Source organism: Stegodyphus dumicola, chromosome 11 (genome assembly GCF_044657685.1).
Source record: "Stegodyphus dumicola isolate Sdum_Otavi_A_Nest chromosome 11, ASM4465768v1".
Classification (NCBI taxonomy): Eukaryota; Metazoa; Arthropoda; class Arachnida; order Araneae; family Eresidae; genus Stegodyphus; species Stegodyphus dumicola.
In genome coordinates, this window is record NC_140778.1 from 71,024,212 (window position 1) to 71,047,476 (window position 23,265).

General features: G+C 35.0%; 1 long non-coding RNA gene across 1 annotated transcript; it reads right to left on the reverse strand.

The window, feature by feature from the left end:
• Window positions 1-471: 471 nt before the first annotated feature.
• Window positions 472-12,278, reverse strand: LOC146994096 (uncharacterized). Its single transcript, XR_015044006.1, has 2 exons — window positions 12,029-12,278; window positions 472-1,801 (listed from the first exon to the last, which is right to left on the reverse strand). It is a non-coding gene; the product is annotated as an uncharacterized LOC146994096 (long non-coding RNA).
• Between the last annotated feature and the right edge of the window lie 10,987 nt (window positions 12,279-23,265).

Genomic DNA, 23,265 nt, shown 5'->3' on the forward strand with positions numbered 1-23,265 from the left:
TAAACTAGAACATAAATCAGTGTAAAAATTTTTAAAAATTAAAAATTTGTGTATTTCTGCACAAAAATTAAATATCTAATTGTGTTTTTAAGCTTAAAATAAATCTATCTCTCGTTATAAAGAAGAATGAATAAAAGAATAAATAACTGTTTTGTAAAATAGAAAAGAAACAGAATGAAATAAAAGTTCAATTAGCAATGAAAACTGAAAAACACTAGTTCGCTTGCTTTCGAGTAACATTTTAAAGATTCTTTGAAGTCTTCATAAATGTTTCCGTATAAAAAAATTAATATTTTGGATGTAATCTACTCCATTCTTTTGCAAAGAGCAGGTTTTATCTACTAAGAAATATATGATGTGCCCGCATCACATATTTTTTAACCACATGAGTTTCTTGCACAGCTTATTAAAAGTATATAAATTTTTTGCTGCATTTCATTTTAAACTTATTTTCTCGAATTTTATTACAGATACATTTCTCATTCAATTTATTCAGTTATGAGTTCTTGGGAAGTCAAAAATACATAAAAACTCAAAGCATCTTCAATAAAAATTGTAAAGTGCAGACAAACAAACATAAAGCACCAAATACAGTTAGAAAAACAATTTTTAGAATTAAAATTAGGGTTTCTGCACAAAAGCAAGCAATTCGTCTAGAGGAGAGGAAGGCAGATTTTTCGATGCACAAAATTAAAAGTTTACTTTTGGATCCACTCGGCAAAAAGATACTGAAGTTGGTGCACAATCTGACTTAACTTGCTGTTCTACAGAGAGTATCAAATGTAAACAAATGGTGGCTTCGTTAGGCTTAGGATCAATTTTAAATTGTTCATAATTCTATAACTATTGCATGCAAATTAACTAAAGCACAAAAATTTTAGCCGGAACGTAAAAATAGCATAATTCAAGCAATTTTAAAGAAAATGCGCAATTTACAAACATATAAGAATAAAAATTGAGCTCACAGAGCGGGGTCGCAGAGTGGGTACGGCCTATTTCAGCCGAAGAGGGAGGTGCACAACTACATGTTACAGCAGCCCTATATACAAAATTTCAACGTTCTGAGGCTACTGGCGTTTTGAGTTAAGCGAGATACATGGGTGCGTACGTGCAGACGTCATTAAAAAAACTCTTCTGAATCCATTTTACAATCCGTTTAAAAAAAAAAGTCCTTTGTTCTGTCCGTATGTACAGATGTCACACAAAAACATCTTTCAAGTGGATTCGAGAACTGTCAAAATGGATATTTCCTTTAAAATAGGATACCCGAAATTTTTCGAGATTACAATACTTCCTTTTCTTCGTACAAAAACGTAAAAAGAGTTTTAAAATTGTTATTCTAACTCTGAAAAAGTAAACTTTAACTCTTTGCTTAGATTTTAATAGTTTTGAACAAAAAGAACTGAATTTTAGAACTCTTTTACATTTTATTTTTTCTCAAAAAACCAAAAAAAAAAAAAAAAAAAAAAAAAAGAGGAGAGAGAAAGAAAAGAAAAAAGAAGAAAAAAAAAGTGATGCCACTTTACAGCATTTTGGGAAAAAGAATGGCACAGAAATCCCTCCCATCCAATTTCACTTCTTTCCGTAAACTTCCGATTCCAACCATTCCCGAATCCTTTGTCGTCGCGGTTTGATCGATCGTTCCATCAACGAAATAAAGTCGTCTGCTCAGCCCAGAAATGCCAACGGATCGAATTGGAAAAAAGTTCCGGCTTCGCTTCAATTGGGGCATTGTAAATGCTTCTTATGTTTTTTTAATCGATTCCTTTCCTTTGTGCTTAACATGTCGTTCCGGAAAAACCTGTTTGGAAAAAAAAAAAAAAAAAAAAAGTTTTCTTTTTTAGAATACTCACATTTAAAAAAACGTTTCTCCGAATATGTTAGAATAAGAATAATATTATATTTCTATATAATAATAATATTATATTTCTATTATTTCCTATAAAAATATTCTTTATACCTACTTTCAAATTGTATGAATGCTTAAAAAATTATTGTTACATATTATATACATAGATATTTGCAAAAGAAGAATCTGCTATTTATATAAGAATTAGGAATTATTTTTTTAATTTCTTAAATTTACAAATACCTAATTTTGCATCGTACGAGAACGCAACTGAGGTAAATACATGAAGTTATTTTTAGCAACAACACGTGATATTTCACTCAAATTTTGGCTTAGAGCTCTTGTGAAAAGTTTTAGCTTTACAGAATGATTCAACAGAATTAACCCATTCTCAAAAAAGAAAGAAAAAAAGGATAAATAAATATTTAAAATATTTTCACATAGAAAAAAAGATAAATAAATATTTTCACATAGAAAAAAAAGATATTAAAAAAATCTGATAGGTTTCAGATTTTAAATTACGTCCAAAGGGGCGTTTTTTTAACATTTTGTGAGATATCTTTATTTATTAAATATCACCTTCTTCGCACTTAAACCATAAAATTCAGTTCAACAGCAATATCGCAAAATAGTTTTAAATTGAGCCTATCTTTAGAACTTCTGATACACAGCTTCGCGAGATGGAGATAAAAATGGTTTTTCTGTACAACGTTGCCACATTTCGCTTTGAAATCCTTGAGTTTGTTAATCAAAAATTAAAAGTTTTACAAAATATGAAATCGATAATAAAACAAATTTTAATTTCAAATTTGGTTTTCCGCATGCCCATATTCATAGGAGGATTACGTCATTCAAAATTGGTTGGATCTAGGTATAGTTGTTTTATCACAATGCGAGGAACATACATTTATGCAGATTCTTCATTATTTAATTTCTTTAAATATAATACAGGGCTCTAATAATTGGTGGCAATAATTTAAAAGCGATTCGCCGTTTATAGTGAATCAACACAAAATGCCAAACCGAAATAAATAGCCCTTCTGGGCAAATTGCCCCTTTAGGTTAATAAATAAATAAAATAAAAATCTGTTTAACTTTTTTTATTTGCCTTGACGAAAATACTGCAATTTCTACTTTTATACCGCAGAACTTGTAAGTCCACTCAAACGATGAGAATGTCAGTTTATTATAACTGCTTATCTGAAAAATAAAAGCCATGGTTTTTGTTTAGCAAATTCGTTTAATCTTCTGTGGGAATAAAATTTAATTTTTTTTCAGGGAATCGAAGAAAGAAATTAACTGTTCTGATGACAATTAATTAAAAATTTCCGTGCTTCCTGATCTAAATTTAATCATTATGTTCACTATTTCAAACATTTTGTCAGTACTGGATTCATTCATATAAAAAATAAATTTTAAAAAAAGAGGGGAAAAAGTGTTTGTTTTTTTTTTAAATTTTTTTTTAATTTCAAAATATTTTAAATTTTTTTAACTTTAAAAAAATAATCAATTGTAAAATTATTCAGTTTATATTTGCTTCAAAATAGTCACATTTCTGCTACACAATTTTGCCAAAAATCGTAGAAAATCCTAGAAATAATATCTTGAAACCCATACTTTGATGTTCTTTTAAGGTGATGAGTGCCAGCCTGAAATGATCTTCGAGTTACAATCTCTTGAATTTCAGTTTTAAACGAGATAATACCTGAATATCAGAAGGAATCGCGATAGGAGTACCAGCGACATGGCATTGCATTTTGATACATATTCCTTATCCTATCTGCTCAATTGGTTTGTTTTAGTTAATTATGGCAATGCATGACTAAGGGGAAGGATGCCTTCGTGGAGGGCCTTTCCAAGAAAAACTAGCTGTTATACATATGACACATGGAGAAAACACGAAAACCCCATGCATCAGCCATTCGTCTGGATCTAATCACAGGTCAAAACTACCAGTGTTCAGTGATTTTACCGCTCGGCTGCTGGTGGGCTCCTTGCTGATCCATGACCCCCATTTTGAATTCCGAAGAAGTTACATTCATTGCATTCGTTCATATACAGTTATTACATTAGAGAGAAAATGCTTCTGCAATTGTTGGAAAGGGAATGGCATGTCTTGCTTTATGAATTAAGTGGTCATGGATGCTTTCAGATTTCAATAACTAAATGTTTCATAAACTCTTATTATGATACGAGATAAAACCTGCAATCTTATTAATAGCTTAAATCGCATTGTCTCAGATAAATAGAATCTAAAGGGAAACTTTTGAAAGAACTCTATCTGCGGGGCATTGAAGGGATGATCCTTAACGGCTCTCCCATCTGGATGACTGGCACGGTAAGGGTTCGTCAGAGGCTACTCCATATTCAACGCATCACCTTTCTCAAGATCACTAAGTGTTTCACTACCACATCCACAGCAGCTGTTCAAATCCTAGCAGGGGTTCTCCCCTTAGATCTCAAAGCAGAAACTGTGGCAATTATAGGTTAATTCATGTTAAGGACTGCTTCCAGCTCGATGACTCCTCATTCATAGACCAGCGCTCCTTAGAACCACATTTCCACTATACTCCCGTCCACCCATCTCTCACGAAAGATATAGAATGGCTTAAACATCTACCAAAAGGTCAGGATTTAGAAATCTTTTCTGGTGACTCTAAAGTTTTAGAGCCAGTAGGTGCAGCCTATGTCGCTTTCCACAAGAATACAGAAACTCACTCAGCACGGTTCAGACTTAGCGACCACGCCTCGGTTTTCCAGGCTGAGTCCTTCGCTTTAAAGAAGGCAGCTCACCGGGCAAGCAACACCAATTTTCCATCCATCCGCTTCTACACGGACAGCATGAGTGTCCTACAGGCACTGAACAAGAACGGCCCGCAAGCCTTCCACATCTCTTTATCAAAAGAGGTGCTTATTACGCTGTCTTCTTCCAGGCAAGTGTCTCTATGCTGGGTACGTAGTCATCAAGGTACCCAAGGTCACGAAAGGGCCGACTCTTTAGCTAAAGAAGCCACCTGTCACCCTTCCATCGACTCAAAGATCCCACTCTCTGATCTAGTCGCTGCCAAACACAAGATCTTCTGCTCCTTCAGTGGCAGCTCGCTGTCCATTTGGCAAGCTCGCTGGGACGACTCAGAAAAAACAGCGGTCGACACACCTACTCCATCTTTCCCGTGGTTTCCACTAAAAGGCTCAAAACAGATTTCTATCTGCAACAAGCTTTCACAAATCATGGAAGATTTCCCGCTCAAATCAGGTCACAGCAGCATCAACACGTCAAATGCGCCTGCGGTGTTTCAGCTTCTTCAGCAGACGTCTCACATTACATCCACGACTGTCCACTCACTTCTTCCATCAGAGCCGCCCACCAGCGGCCAAGCGGTAAAGTCACTGAACACTGGTAGTTCGGTCCGAGGTTCGAATCACGCGAACGGCCTGGCTGCATGGGCGTTTTCGCGGTTTTCCCCATGTGTAACGTGTATACGAGCCAGTTACCCTTAGAAAGTCCTCCACGAAGGCATCCCTCCCCTTAGGCAGATAGCCCTAGTGTGCTTTGCCGTAATCTCAATAAACCAAACCAAACCCATCAGAGCCTTCATTCCTCAGCTCCAGGGATCACATAGCCTCAAAGACCTTCTTCAGGATTACTACGGACAGCGGTTCGTCAGAACTATAACAGAATATGTCTACTCTAAAAGACTAATCATAGCAGATAACCAGGTCTAGGCACCCGACGAAATGTAAAGGCAGCAAGCCTCTACTCATGTATATATGTAAATATCTCTAAACTAACTAACCCTTTTTTCTTTTATACTAACATACCCAAAAAGTTGTTAGTTGGAGCACCCAACAAAAATAATAACTAATGTTAAATCTGTTTATCAATAATAAGGTTGAAAAGATAAACAACCGAAAAAGGTTGCTGGTGCAACGATCAGAATAACATGACTGACCTGTAGTGCTCATTGAGAGGTGAAGCAAACGGAATAATAATAAATAAATACATAAACTCTTACTATTTGATTCAATGAATAATAATTCCGGAAACCTAGCTAGCTGGTATGAACTCTACTGAAAGGCCTTAAAAATGGTATGCTTAGAGATCTGTACTTGGATACTCTCAGCTCTGGAGGATATAAAATCACAAATCTTCCTAGATAAGATGACTCCTGCAGGACAGAGTGACGAACTACCAGTAAGTTCGAATACCTCCGCTATGCCTAGATGTTAAAAAGGCCTCAAGTTGAGGCCGGTTTCACATAGGGTCAGAATTTTAATTCCCAGGATACTTCCTGCCCTTCCTGCTCAAAATGGAATAGATCCAGAAGGGTTGGTCATCTAGTTGTGTACTTAAATACAGAAGCTTGTGTCATAACTCTTCTTCTCAACGCAGGTCTTTTAGAGAAGGAACAAGCTGTGAAGAACAAGCTGTGATTATTCACACGTGGAGTAGAGATGCTTTGTCACTGACCGTTGAACATGGCATCATTAGTGATCTCTAGTGATCGTTGAACATGGGCATCACTAGTGATCTCTAGTGGTCGTTGAACACTTGCATCATTAGTGATCGTTGAACACGGGCATCACTAGCGATATCTAGTGATCGTTTGAACATGGGCATCATTAGGTGATATCTAGTGATCGTTGAACATGGGCATCACTAGTGATCTCTAGTGATCGTTGAACATAGGCATCACTAGCAATGTAGTTTTTTGCAAAGGTCCCAACCATCCATTGATCAAGAACATTACTAAAGGCAGAATTTATTGGTTCATGATCATTTTCCTTTACTTACGAGTTTCACAAAACTCTTTACAAGCAGCAGAACATGTAAAGGCGCTGATGCATGGACACATGCAGCAACAACATTTAAATGCTTCTACTACATGGATATTCGCAACTTTTTTTCCCCATCAAGAATGGAACAACTGGTAGAATAGGGCTTTAGCATATTAGCCAGAAGCCATATAAATGAAACTAATAGAACTCAGGAACCTGATTGCTATTCCTCGGGCGGTTATTGATCAAATGTGTGAATGTGCTGAATATCGAAGGACGTTCTCGAGAATAACAGAGTTCAAGGATTCGAGTGGGAATATACCTTGCATTCAACTAGTATCTATTGCTGCTACGCTTGCGAAGATTTTCGTGTTATGTTCCTGAACTAAAAGGGTACAGTTTCGAAATTACGATTTTATTTTAATATTCAATGTTACGTTTTTGCTGAATTCTAGCGCTGTGCTGATTGAGTTTTGAAAAAGTAAATACGTATAAGAAAGAAAATTATTCATTATAGAGAGATATATAATTATTGTAGAGAACGATTATAGAGAGATTATAATTATTATAAAGAAAAATTAGATGCGAAGTATTGCAATTCTGTTCTTATAGTCACTATAGACCTAAAGCAAGGATGTCAAAATCGCGACCCACAACAAATATTTTTGCGGCCCGGCCAATATATCGGCAAATAATAATATATAATAATAAAATAACATATCGACGAAGAAAAAAATGAAATCTTTACTGCTAAGTAATTAACGATAATTTATTCAGTGTTGTTAGATTACTCACAGCAAGCTGACACACACACTACTTATATTACAAATGCGTGTGAGTAGCTTGCGTTCAGCTACCTTCGGCTTTTGGGGGACACGTGCACTCAGAACTTGTACGCATTCCCCGATAGCCGAATGTGGCCGAAACCATGGTTTCAGTTTTCCAATCATAGTTTTGTACCATATATTGGTGCATGCATGTGCATGCACTTTGCTTTATTATTAATTATTACTTAATTCATATTGTTACGGATTTCATAGTTATTTATTTATTTAGTTTTTAGTCCAAAGGGATTTCAGTCCCAAAGGACTATTGCTTTCGTTTTGGCATTTTGCGTCGGACTCATAAACGTCGGTTCACTTTTCAAACTGTTGCCACAAAATGTTAGAGTCCTGCATTATATTTGAAGAAATTAAATAATGAAAAATCTGCATAAATGATTGTCTATTTCTCGCATTGTGATAAAACAATGGTACATAGAGCCATCGAATTTTGAATGACGAAATCCTACTGCGAATATGGGCATCTGAAATCCCAAATTTGGAATTTGTTTTATTATAGATTTTATAATTTGTAAAACTTTAACGAATTTTTGATTTACAAACTCAATGCTTTAAAAGCGAGAAATGGCAACGTTATATAGAAAAAAAATACTTTTATCTCCAGCTCGCGACACTGTGTATATCGGAAATTCTATCTAAAGATATGCTTAATTTAACATTATTTTGCGATATTGCTCTTGAACTGAATTTTATGATTCAAGTGCAAAGAACATGATATTTAATAAATAAAGGTAACACTCAAAACGTTAAAAAACGCCCCTTTGGACGTAATTTAAAATACGTAATTTTTGATAATTAATTTTTAATTAATTATCAAAAATTAATTTTGATAATTAATTAAATTTAATTATCAAAATTAATAATTTTTGTAATAATTATTAATTATTACAAAAATTATTAATGTTTGTAATAATTTTCAAATCCCTTTGGACGTAATTTTTTTAGTCCAAAGGGATTTGAATCCCGAAGGACTATTAGTTTCGTTTTGGCATTTTGCGTCGGACTCATAAATGTCGGTTCACTTTTCAAACTGTTGCCACAAAATGTTAGAGTCCTGCATTATATTTGAAGAAATTAAATAATGAAAAATCTGCATAAATGTATGTATATTTCTCGTATTGTGATAAAACAACGGTACATAGAGTCATCGAATTTTGAATAACGTAATCCTCCAACGAATATGAGCATGTGGAAGACCCAATTTGAAATTTGAAATTTGTTTTATGATCGATTTCCTATTTTTTAAAACTTTGACGAATTTTTGATTAACAAACTCAAGGATTTCAAAGCGAGCAATGGCAACGTTGTGCAGAAAAAAATATTTTTATCTCCAGTGCGTGAGTCTCTGTATCGGAAATTCTAAAGATATGCTCGTTTTAAAACTATTTTGCGATATTGCTGTTGCACTGGATCTTATGGTTTAAGTGCGAGGAACATGATATTTAATAAAGAAAGGTAACACACAAAATGTTAAAAAACGCCCCTTTGGACGTAATTTAAAATCTGAAACATTTCAGTTTTTTTTTTTTTTTTTTTTTTTTTTTTTTTTTAGGCCCGCCTAAAGTTAAACCTTGTTTGTTTGGCCCAAGTATACCTATGAGCTTGACATCCCTGACCTATAGGGTCATGACTGACTCAGTGTTTGGACCTCTGTCTTTTGCTATGTCTGCAGATTATCATATCTGTTAAGAGCAATCTGTACAGCCCCACATTGAGTACTGATGTATATATATATATATTCCTAAATGTTTAAAAGAAATTCCAAAACTTCAAATATTGGTTAAAAGGAATTTTCCTGTACATTTCGTCTAAAATATAAAATGTAAAGGCGTAAGAAGTAGCTTGAAAATATTTTCATATTACTCAATCAATTAAATTAATATAATTTTTCAATTAACTGATTTTTAAATTCAGCAGCATGATTAACCATTGATTCATAAAATTAGAGCAATAAAGAGCAAAACTTATTGTAATTAATAACTCGCGTGGCCATGTGGAACCAAAAGTAAAAATTCAGTTCCGTGCACCGAAAAATCTATATTCCTGTCTCCTGCCCTAATTGTTTGTTTTTGATTAGAAACTATGTTTGTCAATATTCTGCAGTTCTCAATGAAAATATTTTGAATTTTTGTGCATTTTTGCTTTACCGCGAAGTGAGCTGAATTAATTGAATAAGAAATATATCTCTAATCAAATTCGAGGAAATAAGTTTAAATGAAATTCAGCAAAAAATGTGTATAATTTAATAAGCCTTACAAAGAAGTGACGGGGTGCCCACATCAGATTTTTATTTTTATACAATACAGGGCGATAGTGCTTAGTGGCAACAGTTTGAAAAATGATGGAATGCATTTAAGCGTTTCGACGCAAATAGACTAATATCCCATTTGAATATAGACTAATATTCCATTCGAATATAGACTAATATCCCGTTCGATTATAGACTAATATTCCATTCGAATATAGACTAATATCCCATTCGAATATAGACTAATATCCCATTCGAATATAGACTAATATCCCATTCGAATATAGACTAATATTCCATTCGAATATAGATTAATATCCCATTCGAATATAGACTAATATCCCATTCGAATATAGACTAATATTCCATTCGAATATAGACTAATATCCCTTTCGAATATAGACTAATATTCCATTCGAATATAGACTAATATTTCCTTCGGGACTAATGTTCTTTTTTGGCCAATAATAAACCTAAAATTTTTAATTTTCTGCCTTCAATAGTTCAATATTTAATTTTTATTAGTTTGGTTTAAACATATCAAACTGTCTTCTCAAAATGAAGAATACCAAAAATTATTTGTTATTCCATTCTTCGTCTCTGAGCAAGGGAATATTTTGAGAGATAAAAGACATAACAAACCACCTACTCATGTCCTGAACATGACATATAGTGATGTCATATGTTTTTTAACTGTTTCAGCCTTGTTACGATTTTAGCTGAATGGACGACCGCTGTTTTCTACGTCTGGGGTAATTACTTTGTGATGCTAGACGCGAGGGTTAAAGAGAGATGATAAAAAGAATATTTAGCTTTTGTTCGGAGTGGATTAAAAAAAGACTCTGGTGATTACTGTTGCTGTTGCAGTAATCCTTTGTCAGTGTTTTTCTTTTGCATGCTTCCATGACTCAAGAATCAGGTATTTATAGAGGCAAGCATTCTATTTAAAAGAGACGAGCAAAAATATGTATATGTATATCGGTAGAGTCTGAACTCATGGATTAGCAGATCCATTCATAATAGAACTGTTTATAAATTCCCTGCTGAATTCTCTGATAAAAATAACTGCGATGCAAAATCTCAGGAATTAATTTTCGCGTAACGGCTATAATTTTTTTTTTTTTTTTTTTTCTTTTTTTTTTCAACGGTCAGAATACCAATTAAAAAAATTCTGACATGAAAATCACATGACTTCCTTGTACGAGCTATTATGCACATTTTTTGCTGCATTTCATTTAAACTTATTTCCCCGAAATTCGTTAGAGATATATTTCTCATTTAACCAATTCGTGGCAAGGAAAAAATGCATAAAATTTCGAAACATAAATTGTAAAACACATAAAGACATAAAACGCCAAATGAGGTTAAAAACCGCTAAAAAAATTCTTTTAAATTAAAATTAGAGTTTCAATTAATTAAAATTAGGCAGAAAGACAGATTTTTCGTTGCACAAAACTTTTGGCCCTACTCGTCAAAAAGGGGCTGAAGTTGGTGGAGAAACTGACTTAATTCATTATATTACTAAGTTTCAAATGTAAAGAAATGGCTGAGTCGTTAGGCTTAGTGGAACTTAAACAACTTTTAAACTGTTGATAATTCTACAACTATTGCATGGAGATTAACTACAGGCATAAAAACCCTAACCGCAGCATAAGAATATAATTCAATCCTTTTTAAAACAAAATATGCACAATTTACAAACATATAAGAATTAAAAACTTAGCTCACCGAGTGGGTATATAAATATGTTAAGATAACAAAATATGTAAATTAAAATTATAATTTAAACTAACGGTAAACTCTTTAATTCTTCCTCTCTGTTTTAAAAATCGTAATAACTTCTCTGGATTGCTTCATTTTTAGATCATTGCATTTTGCATGGCTTGCGCAGCGTTGATGACGTAATAATTGGGAACTGAAACTTTTAACTAAAAGCAAAACTCTTCTCTTATAGAGGCAAGCATTTTATTTAGTGTTCTTCCACGTCGCATAACTGTACACTTCAGTTTCGCTCTCTATCCTGCTAATAAATTTATGTATATTAACAGGATAGAGACAGAAGAAAAACGTACCTTGTAGCTTAATTACTTTTGAAATCTTCTTTCATTCTCAGTATAATAATTTTTGAGATTGTAATTTAAAATTAATAAATTGTATTTGCAATTAAAAACATAAAACCTCTGTTTTAAAGATACATTTTTTTTTTTTTTTCATTTAAGAATATAAACCATAACTGCTAGTAATTTAATGAACAATTATTGTAAAAAGCTGCTTTTAATGATGAAATGTGATTTAAAAAATCAGGCTTACTTCGAATATCACTAAAATTCATATTTTCATTTTATATAATGTAGTAACAAATTCATAGAATTCTAAAATCCCAGATTTCGTACTTTAAGTTCTGCTCCAGCGAAATGGTACTATTAGTCACAAATATACTCGACTGTCACTTACAGGCTGTCGCTACTCAACTCTGCAAACGACTTTTGAAATTGCCTGAATGCTCTCGTAGTCCCACAACTTTTGTCAAGTGCTAGCTAGCATAGTTGAGGAGAAAAAAGAAGCTTCAACATGTCTGCAATGACGTCATTACTGTTTTTTTATTACGTCATTGGCGCATTCGTTGTATATGTCGTGTAGCTTTATTTTAAGCCTTCTTTCGTTGAGATCAGGGTTTCTTAAAATTTTTTCTGTCGCGACCTCTTTTTATCCTTGAGATTTTTTCGCGACCCCAGGACCCCATAACATTTACGAAAATTTTGTGGGACCCCATAAGCATAGCGCAAATCCGACACAAGCGTGTGTGAAACTGCCAGTTTTTTTTCATTTGTACTGTAATATACTATTGCAGTTTTAAGACATTAATTTCTAATTTTAAGACATAGAACAATGTGAAAATCTTAAATAAGTAACAGACGAAATGAGAGCGTCACGTGCAAAGCAAGTAAAATGAACGCTTCTGTTATAAAAAGAATGCGTCAAAACGTTTTCCATTTTTCTTTGTCTGTATTGTCTTATCTTTATGTATTTTCAGATACATTGTGGAAAATATTTGGTAACTGTAAAATTTTTATAATTAGTTTGTAGGGTTTATATTTATTTTAACTAACATTTATTTTAAGTTTAAACTATCTTTCCTGTCAAGCCTTATTTTCCCCTGGAATTGCCAATGCCAGAGTATGTAAATTTTAGTAGAACGCGCAAGGATTCAAATTATCAGCGGAAGTATTCTGAGTTAAATAGAAGGGAAACGAGTTCGAAGGTGTGCTTTCTTGCTTCATGAGCGTGGAGGTGGCTAGTTAGAAATTGAAGAACCACGCGTTTCGGCCTGTGTGCTTGCCTCGGCAGTTTGTTAATCTTTCAGCGTAATATTCAGAAGTTTGCTGAATTACCAGCGGTATCTTAGAACGCGGTGAGGTTAGTTACGTTTAGAGAGCCTCGTAGTTAGTCACTTGTTACTATTCTTTTCTTAGTTTCTTATTTTTATTTTACCGCCGGGTCGGCGTAGTTTGTGAGCGTCAAGAGCACGCATTTGTAATTTCTAAAGTTAAATAAAAAGGTATTTAAACCCTTCTCAAGACTTTGGTCTGCTTCCAGTTCTTAGCAGTCACCACCATTGTTACGTGCAGGTTGGAAGCGCGCAACGCTACAAGTTAAAGAAATATGAAAACTGCTAAATTTTTTGGCGACCTCCTGCTGCAGGTCCCGCGAACCCTTGGCCGTCGCGAACCACAGTTTAAGAAACGCTAGTTTAGATAAACCCTTCTGCTATTATTCCGCTTGATTCGTTAGATGTATAAAACCAGATTTTTTTTAAGATTAACTGAAGGATTAATTATTATAATTGTAAATAATGTTTAGTATTTTTTTAAATGTTTTCCGCGGTATATTTAAGTTCTTTATTTTGTGTTTAAACAGAAATCTTTATTGAATTGAATGAAATTGGATCACGTATGAAATTTACAGATATTTGTACTCTGTTACTAAACATTTTATTGCTACTGCTACGTAAACAACGTAGCAGTAGCAATAAAATGTTTTTATCTTTTAATTGCTACCAACAGAAACAAAACCAAATAGCAGAATATTATTTATTGCACATACTGAGTATATCTGAGTAAATATACCCCCTGGGAGATTAAAGATCTTTTCCAAAAACTATCCTTATCCTTTAATATTAAGTTTGGTTGGGTTAAAGCCCATATCGGAATATACGGTAATGAGAGAGCGGATGTGCTCGCAAAAGAGGCTGCCATAGGGAGTGTTTCGGGGACGCCTTATGTTCAGGGTTAAAAAAAAAATAGCAACTAAAGTTATTTATTCGTTTTATTTTAAGCAATGGCAGTTACAATGGAATTCTTCTAAAAGGAAAAGTCGCTATTTGAAACATTTAGAACTGAGTAGGAAAAAAAATTATCTTTAAATGATTTTGAAGTTAACCAGTTTCTGATCGGACATGGGCGTTTCCCGGGATACTTCGCTAGGTTTAAGATACAGAACGACGATAAATGTAAACTATGTGATCTGTTTGGTGATGCTAAGCATTTTCTCGAGGTCTGTCCCTACTTTGATGGCTTAAGAAACAATAAAAATATTCATTTTGAAATTCCCTTTTTATGCTATAAAGATTTCGCACAATTATGTAAATCTGTGATGAAATTTATTGACGGTGAGCGCCGGGCAGTGGGAATCGGTGTATGATATTTGCATTTTTTGCCATCACTAATTGGTATATTTTAATAATTTGTTGTTACCATTGCTTGTGTTTGTTATTCGCTTTTTTGTTTTTGTCTTTAGTCTGCTCTTGTCTGAATGTTTGTATTTGTTCCTTTTCTTCACTTTTATGCTTATAATTATTATTTATACATGATTATTCTCATTTAGATATTTTATGTTTCATTTTTTCATTTGTTGATATGGCAAAGGCCTGTCATGACCATATGACCAACTTGTTTGGTTAGGCAGGTCGGGCTGCGCCCGCTACTGATACTGATACTGATACCCCCTGGGAGAGGGTGATATTTATGACGCTATTAATGATTCCAGAAGAATTACCTTGAGAAAAATGAAAGCAAGTATAATTGAGAAATGGGCACGGGAATGGAATGGTTCAAATAAAAATAAGGGTTACTTGAGGATTTTGACCATAAAAAGAAAAATGGATCTATTTAATAATATAAATACTATTCAAGTTATCACGGATCATGGTAGATTCTCGGCCTATTTAAAACGTTTTAATCTCCAGGGCAATGATCAGTGCTTGGCTTGTAGGAAGTACGGAAATGCAGCTCATTTTATGGAAGAATGTAAACTGACTTTATGAAAGAATGTGAGTGAGGACGAGATTTGGAAAAATAAATGAACAGAATGTAATTGAAAAAAGAAAATTCTTGAATAGCTATGCAACAGAAATTACGAGGATTGTGAATGAAAACAAGACTATCATAGGAATTGGCCGTTAAATATTTTAATCTTTTATTTATTTATTTATTTATTTTGTTTGTCTGCGTCGGGTGTGCTGCGTTAACCATGAGACCGATTAATTCCCAAATATTCTAGGGCACACAGTTTGCAGAATTCATTACACAGAGCTGCCACCTCAGGCAGCAATAACGGCTTTAATCTGCATCGAGCCGAACTGAGCTTCGATGACAGATGCAGGTACTTCACTCCCTGCGTCAACTCAGTGCCAGAGTTAATCAGTTATAATGGCTAGACAGGAGTGGCATATCATTCTCTCGGCAACCCTTGACCACATTTTCTCAATGTGTGAAAAGATTCGGAGAACGTACCCACCAGAACAACAATCAAGTCTCCTCTGTGTCGAAGAAGATCCGGACAGCACGAGCAAGATGCAGTTAGGAATCCTCTTGTTGAAATATAGCACCTTGCAGATCTTGAAGATATGCCTCACAGCCATGGAACCTTAACACGTCAAAAATGTGACGGCAGTCGCACACATTAGCCTCAAGGTGACAAGAGTTGACCAGGAAGAGTACCCAATGGCACCCCATACCAGCACGCCAGATGCTGGGTCCGTGTGAGAATGGCAAGCAGGCTGGCAACGTTCGTTCTCCTCAGTGCCTCCCCACACGAATACGTTCGTCATGATGCTGTTCGCAGAATCGGGATACAGCTGAAAAATATGGCGTGCTACTTCTGTGTCAATGTGGTCTCCTGATGCAGTACTGCAGGAGCGCCTGTCTGTGCTGCTGCGTCAATGCAACCCGCAAGATTGGCCGCCGTGCTGGCAGGCTGCGGTGCTGCAGACGTCTTCGCATTGTTCGTGCAGACACCTGCATACGAGTTGAGTTCCTGACACATGGTTGTATTGGCATGTCCTAGGGTTTTTGTCTTCACCCATTTCCACCTTTTTTACATAATCGATTTTCTCAAACATAAACTAGCATATCATAGCTCTGTATTAGCCTGATATGCTGATGATACAGCGGTAGTCGTGAGCTACATCTAATCCAGTAATACCATCTCCAAACTTCAAGAATGTGTTTTAGATATTAAGGACTGGATCAAAAGATGGAGTATCAGTGTAAATGCCTCAAAGTCTTATTGCTAAGGCGTCGCAAGATTTGGCAAATAGCACTAAGCAATCTCTACTTATTTGAAGAAATGGTGAATCGTGTAAGTAGTGTAAGTTACCTGAGGGTTATCCCGAACCAAAGTCTAATACGGACCTTTCGCTCAACAAAAATAGAAGGATTTTCTATGCATTATCGGGACAATTTTATGCTACGTATCTCCAGCCTGAGCCTCAAATGTGGAATTGCCCAAACTTCCAGTAGTACAGTATACTACTCTGATTTTCTGTGAGATTTGGATTTTTCAAATCTCACAGAAAATGTCTCGGCTGGACCTCTGTCACGGGTAGAGACAACCAATCAGACGAAAGTTCTGCTTCTGGAGCATCACGTGATCCCAATCTAAGCGATAATCGATTAGTGATTTGCGTTCAAGTCTTTGTAGTAAGTGGAAATGGTAACCTAGCTACGTTGGTTTCCTGGAAATGTGCGGGTTCTGAGAATTGTCCCTTTCGACGTAAAGTCCCGCGTAGCCGAAATATATTGTGATTGGGACTTAGGATATAGGCTGCTCTAAGACGCCGATGTAGATGTCATTGAGGCATAGTCACAAGGAATTCCGTTCACACTGCGACGCAGGGTCTAAGCCGCACCCACTTAAGAAAAAAAAAAAAAAAAAAACGAGAAGCTAAATTTGCGTGAATTGTGTCTACAGCTTTCCCGCTCTGTTTTTCCATTCAGGTTTCTCGTGTTCGCTCTGATTGGTCGACGATTATCCCAGGTCGGCCTAAAGTTGAAAAATTCGAACTTTATGCCAAACGCCCTTAACCAGATTTTGTGACGTAGCACAGACTGGTTGCCTGGTAACGCAGCTCGACTTAAACCATTTATACTCTTTATCGTCTGAACGCAGTTTTACAGACTGGGTCTGGTTGGCTTTTCTTCCTATTGTACTGGATATTATTCCGTAACACTACTGATGCGAATGCCACAAGCGTAATTTCGTAAATATAGACATTTTAGCAAGCAAACTGATACTAAAAAATACGCCATTTTTAGTTGAATATGTGTGATAGAGGAAGCGATAAAAACTGCTGGGGTGTTAAACACATTAGTATTCATAGCTCAGAGCCATCTTCTTTTGACGTAAATATAATAAGAAAGTTTGCTTTAAATGGCATTCCGCTTTTTCCGGAGTTTTATTTTAAATATGCAAACAAGAGGGGGGGGGAAGATACCATGCATTTCATTACAGACAACACATTCTGAATATCAGATATGTTGTGCTATTCTAAGAACTATAGTGGGCGTTCAATGAACATGCAAGACATGTTTCTCTCATCAAAGAACGTTTAACGTTTTATTTATTTTTTTAGTCTTCGTTTCCTTTTGATGAATGAAAAGTGAGACTATTTTAGATGGAAAAGTCGTGTAAGAGCTGCTGGGAACTTTTTAAAACAAAATTTCAAATCTCTCAAAGCTTTTTAAGCAGAGGGCAAATGCAGCGCTATTCTTATTTTTGACAAGCCATTTATTTCTCATTTCGAAAATGGCAACTCAGAACAGAGCACGGTGAAAGTAGTAGGGGTAGGAAACCCGCAGTCTCTCTACTGCTCTTGTTGCTCGAATGACCCACTTTCCACGAGTCGTAAAAGAATGCCTGTGTCTCCTTTCACTTTTTTTGTTCCTTTATATTTTCGCAACTTTCACTTTCTTTCTTTCTTTCTTTCTTTTTTTTTTTTTTTTTTTTTTTCTTGTAATCGCACTGCTGCTTGTTTTAAAAGGTTACCTCCCATCTTAAGCAATCTGAAAGTATTGGAATTCTGTATCAAAGCTGTGGCTCGTTGGTAATCACGACCTGAAACATTTAGCCTTTTGAACTCAGATAGGAAAATAAAATTAATTAAAAAAAAAAAAAAAAGTAGGGAATGGGATTTTGCTTTCAATGTTTAACAACAGCTGATTCCAATGCAACTAGTAAACAATTAAATTTGTTGCCTTTTGCGAAACTGTAATTCTGTTTGGTGTCAAAAACTATAATGCATTTTTATAAATAAATGTTCATTTAAATCGCGGCTTCTTAAACTTTTTTCAGTTGCTACTCCTTTTTATTCTCGACTTCACATATTAAATATAAAATGAAGATATAAAAATAAGCATTCTCTCGCAAATAATTTACGTCTTTGGTAAACAATATACATATAAAAAGAAGTAATTTAGGATTTACTTTAAGCAAATAAAAATTAAAGAAAAAGGAAATTTCACATTAAGCCCAAAGGAGCTTTTTTTAACGTTTTGTGTGTTACCTTTATTTATTAAATATCATTTTCTTCTCACTTATTCGGTTCAAAGCAATATCGCAAAATAATTCTAAAATGAGCATATCTTTAGAATTTCCGATACACAGTCTCACGCGCTGCAGATATTTTTTTTCCCGTATAATGTTGCCATTGCTCGCTTTGAAATAGTCGAGTTTGTTAATCAAAAATTCTTTAAAGGTTTATAAAAATATGGCAACGATAATAAAACTAATTACAAATTTGGACTTCCAAATGGCGAATATGCATTTAATAAGCAGCAGTAAAAAAATTTCATGGTAGCGGAAGTACCCGATGCTAGTCAAGTTAGATTGAAAGTAATGCACCTAACAACAGAGAACGATACCGCTGTAATCCTTCTCTAATAACGATGCAAAAAATACCATTCATAGTCATACATTTTTCAGTCTGATGCGATATGGAAACCCGCATAAAACATTTCGATAGAAAAATAAACTAATTCTCGCTCATTACATCAGCAACGATGGGACGCAGTTTTTAATGATTTTCGTCCTCCTAATCTAATGGTCGTAAAAGCTCGAGTTCCATCCAATGTTTCACCTATGTTCAATTTTAGTCGATTAAATGGGGCAAAAAAAATGGTCATAATTGATAGGAAGTCAACGCAAACAAACAAAACAAACACGCAAACAAACTTCCTTCTTCTGATATACAGATTTTGTAAAACTAACATTTTTTTTTTTTTTTTTTTAATTAACAAACTCTGCGATTTGAAAGCGAGCAGTAGCAACACTTTTCAAAACAAATTATTTTTGTTTCCAACGGGCGAGATTGTTGCCACTCCTAATGATGAGTGCGAAAATTAGTGTTTTCAGAGTTTATAATTAATATCTCGACTGAATAAAGTAGTACGAAGATGGGAACAGTCGAAACGGCTTTCCACGAATTTTCGGAACCGGGATTATGCATTTAATGTTCGGCACTGCTATTTTTATTTCATTCTAAAATTTAAAATTGTTTTATTAACAAACTCTACGATTTGAAAGCGAGCAGTGGCAACACTACTGGAAATAAAGCAGATTTTTATCTCCAGCGTGTGAGACTGTTGCCACTCGCAAAAATGACGGCAAAAATTAGCGTTTTCAGAGTTTTTAATTAATATCTCTGATTTTAGCTAAACGAAGTAAAAAGGAAGTATTGTAATCGCGAAAAGTTTCAGGCAGCATATTTCAACGAAAACATCCATTTTGACCGCTATCGAATGCAATTTAACGATGTTTTTGCGTGATATCTGTACGTAAGGACAGAATAAAAGACTCTTTTCCTACACAAAAATTATAAAACTGCTTTAAAATGAATTTTTAAGAGAATATTTCGTGGTGTCTGTACGAACGTATGTACGTACGTACGTACGTATCTCGTATAACTCAAAAACGAGTAGCCTCAGAACGTTGAAATTTTGTATATAGGACTGCAATAACATGTAGATGTGCAACTCGTATTTTGGTTGCAATCGGCTGCAGCAAACGTATATAAATATATTTATACATATATCCATTCTGTTACCCGGCTCAGTGATCTCAATTTCTTTACTCTTTTATGTTTGTAAATTGTACATTTTTTGCTTTAAAAATGATTGAATTATGTTGTTCTTATCTTCCGGTTAAGGTCTTTATGCCTTTAGTAAATCTGTGTGCAAAATTTTTAGAATTATCAAAAATTTTAAAGTTGTTTAAATGCCACTAAGTCTAATAATTTTTTTTAATGGCAGCCAATTCTTGTTTACATTTGAAACAGCAGGATAGTGGATTTGTTGCCAATCTAGAGAAACTTTGCTTCTCAATAACATAGATAACGCCTTCATTTATTATTGCGAATTAAATCATGCTTAATCCTTTCTGGAATTTTTTGTAGGAAATAAGTGTTTAAAATTTACTTCGTAATTTTTAATACAGATATTTTGAGTTTTTATATATTTTTGCCTTTTTGCGAAGTGAGAACTGAATGAATTGAATGAGAAATACTCAATCATCTGTGGAAAACTGTTTCTTTTTTGTTTTGTTTGCTTAATTTATTTTATACATCGTTCTAGCTTTATTATAGTATTTCAATAGAACATAACATTATAGTATTTCAATAGATCAGATAATTCTTTAAATGAGATAAATTTTGTGTATCCTGAGTTATAATAGGAAGGAAATATAATACTGTTAAGTGAACCTAGCGCCTGAGTGTCGCTATGGTAAACAAATAGAGTGAAATTTAAATAATGCATTTATTCTATTGTGGTTTACGCGCTGTCGGTGAAGTAGATTTAATTTAATCCAGTAAGTTTAAATGAAATGCATATAATTTAATATTCCGTACAAAAAAATCATGTGGTGTACACATCAGTTTTTTTTTTTTTTTTTTTTTTTTTTTTTTTTTTTTTTAAATGTGGACGTCGAATTTTTCCAGGAACCAGAAAAGAATTGTAGAAAGTTTGGTGACGATAGCTATAGTAGTGACTGAGTTAATTGCGAACAAACAAGCACACAAAGGCATTGTTCTTTAGATATATATATATATTGTTACGAATTTGGTATTTAAAAAGCTAATATTAGTTCAATTATAAATTAATTGGTTTTATTTCTCGCGCAGTGCAGCGCGTGACGAATATTAAAAGAAAGCTAAGCCGGAAAATTGAAAATACAAGAGCGCGTGCATTAAATAAATAAATATCTCTTTTTGATTTCGAGAAAGTACTGGAAAATTCTAGCGCGTGATTTTAAAATCTTATAAAAGGAGGAAAACATCTCAGTTTGTAGTAGTTGCTTAGTTTGTTGTTGTTTAGAAAACTGCTCTTGTTGATTGTAGCGAATTCGCGGATTAGCGTTCTTTAGCTGTTTTGAATTACGTTCTATTGGACATTTGAGTAGTTAAAAGATAACTACTGTGAGATATTGTAATACTGCATGATAATTTGAGAAAATTTAAGCATTTTTGTTGTGATAATAATAAATTTTTGTTCATTTTTCATCGGACTTGTGCATTCATTTCATAACGAACCCGTACGCACGCAACAATTTTTGGTGGCAGCGGTGGGATTTGAATGCCAATAACAAGAGCGATGGAAGAGCAATTAAGGCAGTTAATATCAGCCTTTGCCTCATTTAAAGAAGAAATGAAATTGGGCCAGGAATCCGTTAAGGACGAAATGAAAGCCGTTCAAGCTGGTCAAGAAAAGATTGAAGCATGTCAAGAAGAAATGAAAAGAGAAATTACCTGCATAATAGAAAATAAATTTGAAGCTATGGAAGGCAGAATTGACACAGTTGAAAATAAAGTTGGACAAATTGAAGAAAAAGTTTCTTTCGTAAAAGATCAAATTGAAGAAAGAGTTTCTTCGGTGAAAGAAGAAATAGAAAAAAAAGTTTCTTCTGTAAAAGAACATATAGAAGGGAGAGTTTCGGCTGTGGAGGAACGAATTGAAGGAAGAGTTTGTGCCGTCCAACACCAAATCGAACAACAAATTGATGAGAGAGTTTCTGCAGTTGCCAAAGAAATGGAAACTCTAAAGAAATTCGTAGCGACGGCAGGGAGCAAGAGTGATGATTTTAAATTCTTACCGATGCCTGCTCGTCCATTTCTGAAGCTATCCACATATGATGGGAAGACATCCTGGCAAGTGTACAAGACCCAGTTTTCTATCGTTGCGGATGCAAATGGATGGGATTCCCAAGCTAAGGCCTGTCATCTCGCCGCTTCTTTAAGAGCCGACGCAGCGGATATTCTTCAGACTCTTCCCGAAAACAAAAGGTTAGATTTCGAAGCTCTGTCCGGCGCCTTGGAGCTGCGCTTTGGCGAGAAATGTTTAAAAGACTACAGCAGGCTTCAATTAAAATCCCGTCAACAGAAGCCCACCGAATCACTTCAGGAGCTCGCCACGGATGTTGAAAGGCTGTCACATCACGCCTTTTCGGAGTGCCCGACAGAAACAAGGGAAATCCTGTCCCTGCAATATTTCATCGATGGGATCCGGGATCCCGAAATACAGAAGGCCCTACGAATGGCAGATGTAAAGGATGTAAAAAGCGCTCTGTTGTACGCCGTGAAATTGGAGGCAGCCCAGCAGGCAACTCTTAGAGATCGCTACCCAGTCAGAGCTGTGCGAGTCCACGACCCAGCGGACCAATTGATGGCTCGTTTAGATGATTTATCCAGACAAGTCGATGCTTTGATACGGCAGTGAGAACAAAGTGGCTGTAAGATGTTGGAGATGTGGTTCTGAAGGTCACCTACGACGGCATTGCAGAACACCCCAGGGCACGGATAATAAAACGGATGAGTTGACAAGACCAGTGAATGCTTTAAGACGGAATAGTGGTGAAACGAAACCGACTCTAAAGTGCTGGAATTGCGGTGTTGAAGGCCACCTACGAAGGAACTGCAGAACTCCCCAGAGCACGGAAAATAAGGCATACGATTTAAGCAGACAATTAAATGCCACGAGAAGGAAAAGGACTGACAAGAAACCAAAGTGCTGGAACTGTGGAGCTGAAGGCCACGTACGAAAGAATTGCAGAACACCCCAGGGTACGAAAATTGAGACAATTTCTGAGCAACGACGCAGGAAACAAATTAATGACCATATCAAGGAACGGAGGTTGCCAGATAATGAAAAACCCTGTTTTAAAGCGCTTAAGATCTCTATAGTGAGTGGCAACAATAACGGACTGTCCATCAATGGGAA